This window comes from Rutidosis leptorrhynchoides, chromosome 6 (assembly GCF_046630445.1).
Source record: "Rutidosis leptorrhynchoides isolate AG116_Rl617_1_P2 chromosome 6, CSIRO_AGI_Rlap_v1, whole genome shotgun sequence".
Lineage (NCBI taxonomy): Eukaryota > Viridiplantae > Streptophyta > Magnoliopsida > Asterales > Asteraceae > Rutidosis > Rutidosis leptorrhynchoides.
In genome coordinates, this window is record NC_092338.1 from 163,619,937 (window position 1) to 163,633,492 (window position 13,556).

A 13,556-nucleotide genomic window follows, 5' to 3' on the forward strand; every position below is an offset into this window, starting at 1 on the left:
GGTAAATGGGGGAAACTAAATCCAAGATACATCGGGCCATTCAAGATTATAGATCGTGTCGGACCAGTAGCATACCGACTTGAGTTACCTCAACAACTCGCGGCTGTACATAACACTTTCCACGTCTCGAATTTGAAGAAATGTTTTGCTAAAGAAGATCTCACTATTCCACTAGACGAAATCCAAATCAATGAAAAACTTCAATTCATCGAAGAACCCGTCGAAATAATGGATCGTGAGGTTAAAAGGCTTAAGCAAAACAAGATACTAATTGTTAAGGTTTGATGAAATACTTGTAGAAGACCCGAGTTCACCTGGGAACGTGAAGACCAGATAAAGAAGAAATACCCGCACTTATTTCTAGAAGATGCATCAACACCTTCAACCGCTTAAAATTTCGGGACGAAATTTATTTAACGGGTAGGTACTGTAGTGACCCGAACTTTTCCATGATTATATATTAAATGAAAACTATATTTGCATGATTAAATGTTTCCAACATGTTAAGCAATCAAACTTATTAAGACTTGATTAATTGAAATGAGTTTCATGTAGACAATTGACCACCCAAGTTGACCGGCGATTCACGAACGTTAAAAACTTGTAAAAACTACATGTTGATATATATATATATATATATATATATATATATATATATATATATATATATATATATATATATATATATATATATATATATATATATATGGTTAACATGATATTATGATAAGTAAGTATCTTACTAAGTGTATTAACAATGAGTGATATACATAAAAATGAGATTATTGAATTAAGAAACTCGAAACGATATATATAACGATTATCGTTATAACAACGTCTTACTAAATACATATGAATCATATTAAGATATAGATACACTATGTTTAACATGATAAAATGATAATTAAGTATATCATTAAATGTGTTAACAATGAACTACATATGTAAAAACAAGACTACTAACTTAAGGATTTCGAAACGAGACATATATGTAACGATTATCGTTGTAACAACATTTTAATGTATATATATATATATCATATTAAGATATGTTCATACATCATAATATCATTATAATGTAATAATTTAACATCTCATTAGATATAATAAACAATGGGTTAACAACATTAAATGAGATCATTAACTTAAAAGTTTCAAAACAACACTTACATGTAACGACTAACGATGACTTAACGACTCAGTTAAAATGTATATACATGTAGTGTATTTAGATGTATTTGTACACTTTTGAAAGACTTCAAGACATATATCAAAGTACTTCTACTTAACATAAATGCTTACAATTACATCCTCATTCATTTTCATCAACAATTCTACTCGTATGCACTCGTATTCATACTCGTACAATACATAGCTTCTAGATGTATATACTATTGGTATATACACTTCAATGATCAGCTCCTTAGCATCCCATGTGAGTCAATAAACATGTGGGAACCATCATTTGGCAACTAGCATGAAATATCTCACAAAATTACAAAAAATATTATAAATCATTCATGAATTATTTACATGAAAACAAACTTACACATCCTTTATATCTAATCTATATACCAATGACAAAAAACACCTACAAACACTTTCATTCTTCAATTTTCTTCATCTAATTGATCTCTCTCAAGTTCTATCTTCAAGTTCTAAGTGTTCTTCATAAATTCTATAAGTTCTAGTTTCATAAAATCAAGAATACTCTCAAGTTTACAAGTCTACTTCCAAGCTTTCTAATCCATTTCAAGTGATCATCCAATCTCAAGAAATCTTTCTTATTTACAGTAAGATATCTTTCTAATTCAAGGTAATACTCATATTCAAACTTTGGTTCAATTTCTATAACTATAACAATCTTATTTCGAGTGATAATCTTACTTGAACTTGTTTTAGTGTCATGATTCTACTTCAAGAACTTTCAAGCCATCCAAGAATCCTTTGAAGCTAGATCAATTTTTGTCACTTCCAGTAGGTTTACCTACTAAACTTGAGGTAGTAATGATGTTCATAACATCATTCAATTCATATATATAAAACTATCTTATTCGAAGATTTGAACATGTAATCACTAGAATATAGTTTAGTTAATTCTAAACTTGTTCGCAAATAAAGTTAATCCTTCTAATGTGACTTTTAAAATTAACTAAACACATGTTCTATATCTATATGATATGCTAACTTAATGTTTTAAAATCTGGAAACACGAAAAATACCGTAAAACCGGACATACGCCGTTGTAGTAACACCGCGGGCTGTTTTGGGTTTGATAATTAAAGACTATGATAAACTTTGATTTAAAAGTTGTTCTTTTGGGAAAATGATTTTTCTTATGAACATGAAACTATATCCAAAAATCATGGTTAAACTCAAAGTGGAAGTATGTTTTTCAAAATGGTCATCAAGATGTCGTTCTTTCGACGGAAATGACTACCTCTTTAAAAAATGACTTGTAACTTGTATTTCCAACTATAAACTTATGCTTTTTCTGTTTAGTTTCATAAATTTCAGTTCATTATGAAACCATAGCAACTTGAATCACTCAAAACGGATTTGAAACAAAGAAATGACGGGTAAAACAAAATTGGATAAATTTGCTAGTTTTAGCTACGCAAATTTTGTAACAAATCTAGACTAAACATATCCTATATAATTTATATTATATTATACATATTATGTAATCTTGGGATACCATAGAGACGTATACAATGTTTTGACATATCATATCGACCCATCTATATATATATATTTCAGAACAACTATAGACACTCTATATGCAGTAATGTTTGAGTTAGCTATATAGGGTTGAGGTTGATTCCAAAATAATATATATATTTTGAGTTGTGATCTAGCCTGAGACTTGTATACACTGGGTCATGGATTGATTCGAGATAATATATATTGATTTATTTCAGTACATCTAACTGTGGACAACTAGTTGTAGGTTACTAACGAGGACTGCTAAGTTAACAAACTTAAATCATAAAAACGTAATAAAAAATGTTGTGAATATATTTAAATCATACTTTGATATATATGTACATATTTGTTATAGGTTCGTGAATCGACCAGTGGCCAAGTCTTATTTTCAACGAAGGAAAAATCTGTGAAAGTGAGTTATAGTCCCACTTTTAAAATCTAATATTTTTGGGATGAGAATACATGCAGCTTTATAAATGTTTTACAAAATAGACACAAGTATGCGAAAATACATTCTATGGTTGGATTATTAAACTGAATATTGCCCCTCCAAGTCTGGTAGCCTAAGAATTAGGGAAATGACCCCTAATTGACGCGAATCCTAAAGATAGATCTATGGGCCTAACAAACCGCATTCTGGAATTTGGAATGCTTTAATACTTCGATTTATATGGTGATTGCGATTGCCAATTTATGACATACTTGCGAGTATGCGGGGAATATTCTATATGCATTATGTTAATGTCAGTTACCAGGTGTTCATCATAGAATGATTTTTATACACTTGCGAGTGTAAGATTATTGAATAAATAAAATCTTGTGGTCTATTATATTAATTTGATAATATATAGGTTAAACCTATAACTCACCAACATTTTTTGTTGACGTTTTAAGCATGTTTATTCTCAGGTGATTATTAAGAGCTTTCGTTGTTGCATACTAAAATAAGGACAAGATTTGGAGTCCATGATTGTATGATATTGTGTAAAAACTGCATTCAAGAAACTTATTTCGATGTAATATATTTTTATTGTAGACCATTATGTAATGGTCGTGTGTAAATAGTATATTTTAGATTATCATTATTTGATAATCTACGTAATGTTTTTTTTAAAACCTTTATCGATAAAATAAAGGTTATGGTTGTTTTAAAAATGAATGCAGTCTTTGAAAAACGTCTCATATAGAGGTCAAAACCTCGCGACGAAATCAATTAATATGGAACGTTTATAATCAATATGAGCGAAACATTTCAATTTGTCCGCTTGTCCGAAATGCCAATCATCCCGGTGTAGTAGAAGAAGTCAATGAGCTTCGCGCTCGAGTAGTGGCTTTGGAGAATATGGTGCAAAGGATACAAGCATCAGCAGCGTCACCGGCACCAACAGTACCACCATCATCAACACCAATAGTACCATTACCACCACCAACAACAACATCCGCATCACAAGCCTCAACACTACATGCCTCAAACTCACAATCTGTACCTCCAGCATAATCATCGTACTACATGACGTCCTACATCGATTATCTTCTTTCTACGTATCGTTCTACCTCATTTACCTTCATTCGACATGGCGATTATGTAACCTCTAATGTTTTAGAGATAATGTATTCTAGTTCTAACGATAAATCAAATGAGTTTAATAGTATATTAACTCATTAAATACATGATTACATCTGAAGAAAATATATATGTATATATATTTTCATAAAGATTGTAATTTAAAAGATTCTTTTGTACAAACTGTTAATGGAGAAAATATTTTAACGAGTAGGTAATACCCGAGGAATATTTAGATTTCACATTAATAAGTTACACTGTACATTCTTCAATTCAGATTCAGCAGTCATTAACAATACTGTTCAAATCCACACATATACATATCCGTTAACCGCAGAATAACCATTTTCATTCAATTTCATAATTGAATTTTGACCTATCAGAATCCAACAAGTGGCATAATGAAGAAAATATTGGACAAAAATAAAATTTGTTAAAAACAAACAAATTAACTATGAGAAATTTTGTTAAGAATACACGCTAACAAAATCCTAGCTAACTGTTCCTAGCTAACTATTAATTCCTTATTACATTTTATTTATCGCAATTTATTTATCGCAATTTTAATTCTCACAATTTTATTTATCGTCATTTAATTTCTGTTATTTATTTTATGCACTTTAAATATCGTCGGATAAATCGGGACACGTATACAATGTTTTAACATATCATATCGACGTCATCTATATATATTATTTGGAATAACCGCAAGTGAGACGACCCGACCCAATCCATAGGGACGAATACAATAACATATGATAACATTGCGAGGTACTTGACCTCTATATGATACATTTTACAAATGTTGCATTTATTCTTAAAAGGCAAACTATCATTACATCAATATTTGACATTTTCGTCTAACATTTCATAATATCCAAATGACCTAATCTGTCATTTACTTATTTATATTCTCTATTGAACTCCAATGACTCGAATGCAACGTCTTTGTATCATGGCTTAAAAGGTCCCAAGTAGTATCCTTAACATGAGCTAATGCACAGCGGAAGACTTAATTCATACCTGAGAATAACATGCTTTAAAACGTCAACATAAAGTTGGTGAGATATATAGGTTTGATGCTAGCAGCGTTATAACAATGGAACACAAGATTTCATATATAAACATTTTAATAAAAATATTCTAAGTGGTTGAGCACTTGGTAACCATACTTAACATTTAATCACGTCGCATATTCCCTTTATTATGAAATCTTACTACACCGTACCAAGGTGTAGTCACGAAACGAAGTACTGTGCAACCGTTGAATACTGGTCGTCCAGTCCGGTTGGGGTTGTCAGGCCCGATAGATCTATCAACAGGATTCGCGTTTACAATACCGCTGTAAATATTAGTTACCAAGCTACAGGGAAGTATGCCAGTGGTACAACTCAACGTAGAATATATTTTTCAGTTACTTGTGTCCATAGCGTAAAACATAAAATACATGTATTCTCATCCCGAAATATTTAGAGTTTAAAAGTGGGACTATATACTCACTTTTGTCTTGAAGATATGTAATTTCGACTTGGTCTCCGATTGATATCACGAACCTATCCATATATAATATATCAATACCTTTTCTTTTTAAACAATCGTCACATATATATACTTATAATACTTTTAATACTTTTAATAATTCCTTAGTCCGTAGTTAGCAGTCCGATGTTAGTAATTCAATTTTAATGGTTCATATTTAGTTGTTTAATAAACCCCCAATGAAATAAATAAAACCCCCATCGTATATGTATTGGTCGAGATTAATCTTGACCCATGGTACCGGTGTTGTCAAATGACGTGTTGCGTACATAAAGTACCGGTGTTGTCAAATGACGTGTTGCGTACAATCATGGGATCTTATGATTAATCTTCTCGTATTGTTTACGGGTGATCCTGAACCATATAAAATTAAATTATGAGTACATATGTATAAAATATCATGTTACTTTAGGAAGATGTGATTTATTTAATTTTCTCCAATTATTTTCGTGGCTAAACTAGTCTTGGATATCCGATTTTGTTTTGGTCATAATTTCTTCGTTACAACTCCGTTTTCGTTGATTCAACTTTCCACTTCCTTGGATTGAGTCCCTCTTTAAGAATATGAACTGTAAATACCTTAGTTTGTATTCGAAATCATAGGTCATAGGTCAAATTTTGGTGAAACTTATGAAGTTAATCATTTTTGTTACAAAAACATCATTTAATGACCATTTTTCTAAAAATACTTATACTATGAATTAAATCATGAAATTTTTATGTGTTAACATATTCATAAGAAATATCATTTTTCCAGAATATAAACCTCCAATTCAAAGTTCAAGATGGTTTTTAATTATCCAACCCAAAACAGCCCCCGGTTGCACTCCGACGTCATAAAAACAGTTTTTTTAAGGTATTCTTTGAAAAACCAAGTTATACCTTGTTAAATTAGCATATATTTAAGTTATATTACAGGTCTTTAAGTATTTTAAAAGTTAAGTTAGAAGGATCTATTTAGTTTGCAAACAAGTTTGAAATCATTCAAACTATGTTTTTGTTGTTAAAATTGTATACCATACAATAAGATAGCTATATATATATGAATCGAATAAGGTTATGAACAAAGTTACTACCTCAAGTTACTTGGACAAGATTGCTATAAAAGAGGAGTAAAAACCTAGAACTAAAAGAGTGATGAAATTGGATGAAAGATTGGAAGCAACTTAAGACATAAACTTGAATTGAAAGTTGTATTTTTGTAGTGTTTTTGTTGATCTTTTTATGGTGGTGTTTAAGGTGATTCTTGAGAGGATTTTTGCTGGAGTTCTTAGAGAGACATGAGGCTAGTAAGTGTGTGTGTTTAGCTAGAGAAATGATGTTCTAAAAATTGAAAATGGATGCATGTATTTATGGTGGTGTAAAAGGTGTATAAATTTGTAATTTTGTGAAAAGATCTTTTAATCATGTGAAATTGTCATACTAAATAACAAAAGTAGTTACCTTATACATAAGGCATGAACAAGGGCTGGTTGGTGGTGATTTGATGTGTATATACCAATAGTAAATACGTATAGAAGCTAGGTATGATACGAGTACATATACTCTAGATATACGTATAGAAATCTTGTGAAAAATGGAATGAGGATTCAAATATAGCTATCTTTTGTGAATATACTTATATTGTTTTATGTATTTAAGTCTTTAAAAGTGATTAAATACATTATATATACGATATATGTATAAACATTATAGGTCGTAAGTATTTATGTCAAATAACGTTACGTATAGTTATCGTTTTGAAATCTTAAGTTAGTAGTTTCAAAATATACTTATAACTTATTGTTATTAATACAAAATGAGATATTTAAACATCCTTAAATCATGTTAAATATGTATATATATATATATACACAAACGTATAATTAACATATATTGTATAGTTCGTGATATCATCGGTCAAACTAGACGGTTAAACGTTATGTAAAACTCTTTTCAAAATCATAAATCTCAACAATTTAGATTGCTTATCATGTTGGTAAGTTTTAATTTATGTAAATATTAATCTTATAAGTGTAAAACGATCGAAAAAATCCGGGTCGTTACAGTACCCACCCGTTAAAGAAATTTCATCCCGAAATTTGGTAGAGGTTGTCATAAATAACAATAGGAATGTTTTCATGACGAATATGAGGTATTAATAGAGTTTTATCATTATTGGAAGATATGGATAAAACGATTCGGTCATGTGAAGCGCACGAGTGAAGCTATCACAAAAGAATGAAATGAGTGAATATAGAATTGTTTTAACCGATGTCGAGATTAGGATTGATTTCCAGAATTTAAGGGATTTAAAGAAAATCTTATGTAATAAGATTTGGTTCTTCGATGATTTAGAAAACAGGATCTCCTTTGATTTAATGCGATAATATTTTTCGATTTCTTTGTCGGATATTTCACTATAAATCCACCTCCTTCCCTTTCTTACTTCCATACCTCACATCTCTTACTCTTCCTCCTCTAATTCATACCTTAAGGTATCCTTTAAAATGCTTCATCCCGTTCTGATTTTTGTTATACTTCTAACTTTCATATCTTTCATTCTTCTCTTTCATCTACCGCTAGAAGAATCTATTCACTTTTATGATTTTCTTGGAATTATAATGTTTCTAATTCTCCCGTGTCTTTACGTCGCCATACGTATTGATACACACGGTTTGTAGTTTCTGGGTGGTTATTGGGTTTGATATCTTTCCTTATATTTCGATGCTCCTGCTTCTGTTTTCCATAATCATTGTCATCCATAGTTAATACTCTCTCCTATTTGCTGTAATCTATACCCCAATTTCTATTTTGGGACTTTGTCCCTTCGTTTCTTCTTCCCGTCCTTGAGTCAAGCGATCAATAGTTCAAAATTCGTAGGTATAAAATTCGGAATGAACATAGCTAATGCTCTAAGAAAGGAATGGTAATGGCACGATTTTGATTTGTCAAATTACCAGAATATCCAGGAAAATAGAACTATCAAGATGATTTGTTCTTAATATGTTTCGGAATTGGATAGAATGTAAAAGTCGTGTAACATGGCACATGATGACGGTACTGTGAATCATCATATTCCATTAGAAACTTAACATGACTTACTGTAATATAATGAAGTTGATCAAGTTTCATTATATTATACTAGTTCATGTGATAACCCAGAAATTTCCAACCAAATTTAAACTTTAATCTTTATATGATTCCGACACGATAAGCAATATTTGTTAAGTTAAATTTCAAGAATTTTAAACTATGTTCATACATTCATTCAACCTCGACCAAGTTCCAACGATTCACGAACCATTAAACGAATATGATTATATATGTATATGTGTATATATATTATAACTTGAAACGTAAACAAAATATTAGATTCAATACTTTATATGATTGTATCTGTTTCAAAATGTTTATCAATGGAATTAGAAGATAAGATCAAATGATTGAATTATCAGATATATTAAATTATGATTACAAGTCTCTGTTGAAAGGCCCACGTTGATTTGAGAAATCTTTTCATTTTAACAATATTCGGAAAATGGTAAAGTGATTTATAAATATGAACAAATTGTCAATCATTGAGAACTAGACAAAGGATAGTGGAAGATTGAATCTCATAAAGACTCGATTGATCTATTTAGTTTCAAACGTACAAAAATATTTTCAGTTTAAAAAGAACTTTATTATTAAAACGTATATAACTTTTATAAATATCTAGAACCACTTTTGACAACTCATTACTTAACTAGTATGATAAAGATAACGATATTTATATTTTATTTTATTAAATATATATAACGATTTAAATTAATATTATATATATTTATACGCGTATTATACGTACATAGTTTTATACTTTTACTATACTTAAACTTTACCTTTACTTTATTTTTACTTTACTTTAACTTTAATAATTCATACTTTAATAATTCACTTTAATAATTCACTTTAATAATTCATACTTTAATAATTCACTTTAATAATTCATACTTTAATAATTCACTTTAATAATTCATACTTTAATAATTCACTTTAATAATTCAAAAATCTATTATAAATAGAATTCAATAGGTTTCATTATTTCATAGAAACTTGAATATAGTTTTCTCTAAACTCTCTCAATCGATTTACATATATATATATTTACTCCGTATTATCTCAAGATATTATTAGTATACATAAAATATTACGACGGAGTGCTGTCCGAGTGATTTCGAAGTTGTTTTTTCGAGTGGGATAGGATTAAGGAAATTATGAGTTATAGCTATGGAGGTGATTGAGTATGGTTCAGGGGTATGCTCGTGAGGTCAATATAGTGTTTATCATCTCCGTTGCGTTTACGTACCTTTCCTGCAATATTGAATCTCAATATTGATATGTGAGTACTCATAATTTAATTTTTACATACTAATAGTGTATCCCTGACTAGTGCTCGAGTATATAGGATTATGCATGCTTGTACTTTTGATATTGCCATTAGATAGGTTATGTTGATTCCTGAATTAGTTACATATACGATTGAGATAAGGTATAAGATATGCATGTCGTTGGAAAGCTAGCGAAAAATAGTTGAATTTTGGTTTAAGAATCACTTGAATCCAAGTAACGGTTAGAAAGTTATGAAATAAACAAATTGCATAATTAATTTCGTAATTAAAATTGCTGATGATAATTAGTGAACTAATTTTATGGGTTATAAAAAGTGGTTATTTGGATTCTACTCGTCGAGTAGATGAATTTTCATATAAAGCACGTCTCGTTTCGTTGAACGGTTGTCAAGTTATGGATAAAAGAAGTTTTGCAAATTTTGATGAAATGTCGAAACGGGAACTGGAATTCTCGCTGATCTGCGTTGTTTCATATATAAAAAAAAAATACCACTGAATTCTTTGCTGTAAGATCTAACAAATGACTCTGGCCGTTTGTCAATTCGAGTCTCGACGATTTTTCTAAAAATCATCAAAGTTGACGGTTTGGTCACATTTTAAAATTCTAAAAAGAGCTGAAACTTTTTTCTTTAAAAATGTCAGTTTTGTATCAGTTGTCATGGTCGGCCTGATATGTGTTTACTCTTGCCAAAAATCATGTTATATCTTTGTGGTAACGAGAATTTGCAGGCTTTGACCGTTTGTCAATACGAGTTTTGAGGAATTTTCTAAAAATCTCCAAAGTAGGCTACTCGGTCACTCTTGTAAATTTATTAAAGCTGAAAAATTAACTTTGAAACGCCGAAAACGCATTGGCAACTACGAGTTGTCTAGGTTTAGTTTACTTCTGTAATATTTATGCTTAATCTTTTTGGTAATGTGTAACTTTTATCTTTGGCCGTTTATCAATCGGAGTTCCGATAATTTTTCTAAAAATAGCTGAAGTGGCCCGTTTAGTCATGTTTGACCGAAAATCATTTTTGTATAAGTTATTATATATTTGCATGCGACCTCATTTTTACTTTGACCTTTGACTTTTGACTTTAACCTTTGACTTTTGACTTTGAACTTTGACTTTTCCTGTTAACTTTTCAGTTAACTTTTTGTGTTGATTTTCTCTAAAAAAAAAAAAAAACTAAAATACTATTTTATGATTATGAAACCATTTGTGTTACGTTGTTTCACACGTCACCTTTTACTAGAATCTTAATTGAGCATGAGTAATATAACATGTTACTATACTGTAGAGTCAGACTCGAGCTATAGGATAGGATTACACTATGACCTGACCTAAATTGCTATACAAATATTGACCAATATATAAATATATATAATTAATATAGGTTCGTGAATCCGAGGCCAACCTTGCACTTGTTCAATGACGTTATATGTATTTTTACTACGAAATACAGTATGGTGAGTTTCATTTGCCTTTTTACCCTTTATATTTTTGGGACTGAGAATACATGCGCTTTTATAAATGTTTGACGAAATAGACACAAGTAATTGAAACTACATTCTATGGTTGAATTATCGAAATCGAATATGCCCCTTTTTATTAAAGTCTGGTAATCTAAGAATTAGGGAACAGACACCCTAATTGACGCGAATCCTAAAGATAGATCTATTGGGCCTAACAAACCCCATCCAAAGTACCGGATGCTTTAGTACTTCGAAATTTATATCATGTCCGAAGGAGGATCCCGGAATGATAGGGGATATTCTTATATGCATATTGTTAATGTCGGTTACCAGGTGTTCACCATATGAATGATTATTTTTGTCTCTATGCATGGGACGTATATTTATGAGAACTGGAAATGAAATTCTTGTGGTCTATTAAAATGATGGAAATAAATGATTATGATAAACTAATGAACTCACCAACCTTTTGGTTGACACTTTAAAGCATGTTTATTCTCAGGTGTTAAAGAAATCTTCCGCTGTGCATTTGCTCATTTTAAAGATATTACTTGGAGTCTTTCATAGCATATTTCGAAGAACGTTGAATTCGAGTCATTGAGTTCATCAAAGATTATTATTAAATCAATTATTAGTTGGATAGTGGATATTATGAAATGGTATAAATGCCTGTCAAATTTCGATGTAAAGAAAGATTGTCTTTTAAAAACGAATGCAATGTTTGTAAAATGTATCATATAGAGGTCAAATACCTCGCAATGTAATCAACTATTGTGAATCATTTATAATGTATATGAACGGGTCCTTTCAGTTGGTATCAGAGCGGTGGTCTTAGCGAACCAGGTCTGCATTAGTGTGTCTAACAGATAAGTCGATAGGATGCATTAGTGAGTCTGGACTTCGACCGTGTCTGCACGTCAATAGTTTTGCTTATCATTTTGTGTCAAAAATTAACTACTTATCATCCTCAGGAAATTACCTGCTTATCATTTTTAGTCTAAGACACGTCTTGCTGCATTGATTGCATGAATAGTGTATGGACAAAAATTCATATCTTAGCGTATCTGCTAAATCATATCTTATCGTATCTATTAATGTAAACGTTGCCTGATATATCCCGTAAATTCCTCCGTAATTTACGAAATCTTTTGTTCTATATATATGGATATTCTATGTAATTAGAATACCATCCAATAACCGAAAATCATTTCATATCGAAAAAAAAAATCCTTATTCAATCGTACGAAATGGAATTCATCATTAATTCAAGTTCCTCGAATTTCAAAATGGAATCCCACTCCAGCTCCGAAAACAGTGTGACCGGAATAGATCAACCAATCAGTCATCACCTATTCTGGATGAATTGGGGATGGGTTCGTAGCCTCCTCAATCATTGGAGACAAGAAGAAGGTGATCCCTTCCATCCATCACATTGCCCTTTTGATGAAGAACCTGAAGCACTTACCGGCGAACCTGTTCGAAAAACCATTTTCTCGCTCATTTCCAGAGTATCTCGTCACGATTATATATTACATCAAATTTTAGATTTTATTTATCCGCTCGTCCGAACCGACAATCACCCCGATATAATAGAAGAAGTCAACGAGCTTCGCGCTCGGGTAGTGGCTTTGGAGAATATGGTGCAGAGATTACAAACACCAGCAGCAGCATAACCAGTAACACCATCATCAACGCCAATAGTACCATTACCACCCCAACCACAACCACGTCGTAAATCTCAACTTTACACTCTGTCCCACGAGCACCAATGTCATAAGCCCTGTAGATACCAAGGAATACCAACAACAATAACCGACGAAGTATTAATTCATAACTTCATTGGAGAAACATTCCGCGCAGATTATGTAATCTCTAAAGTCTTAGAGATTATCTAATCTAGCCCTAACCATAAATCA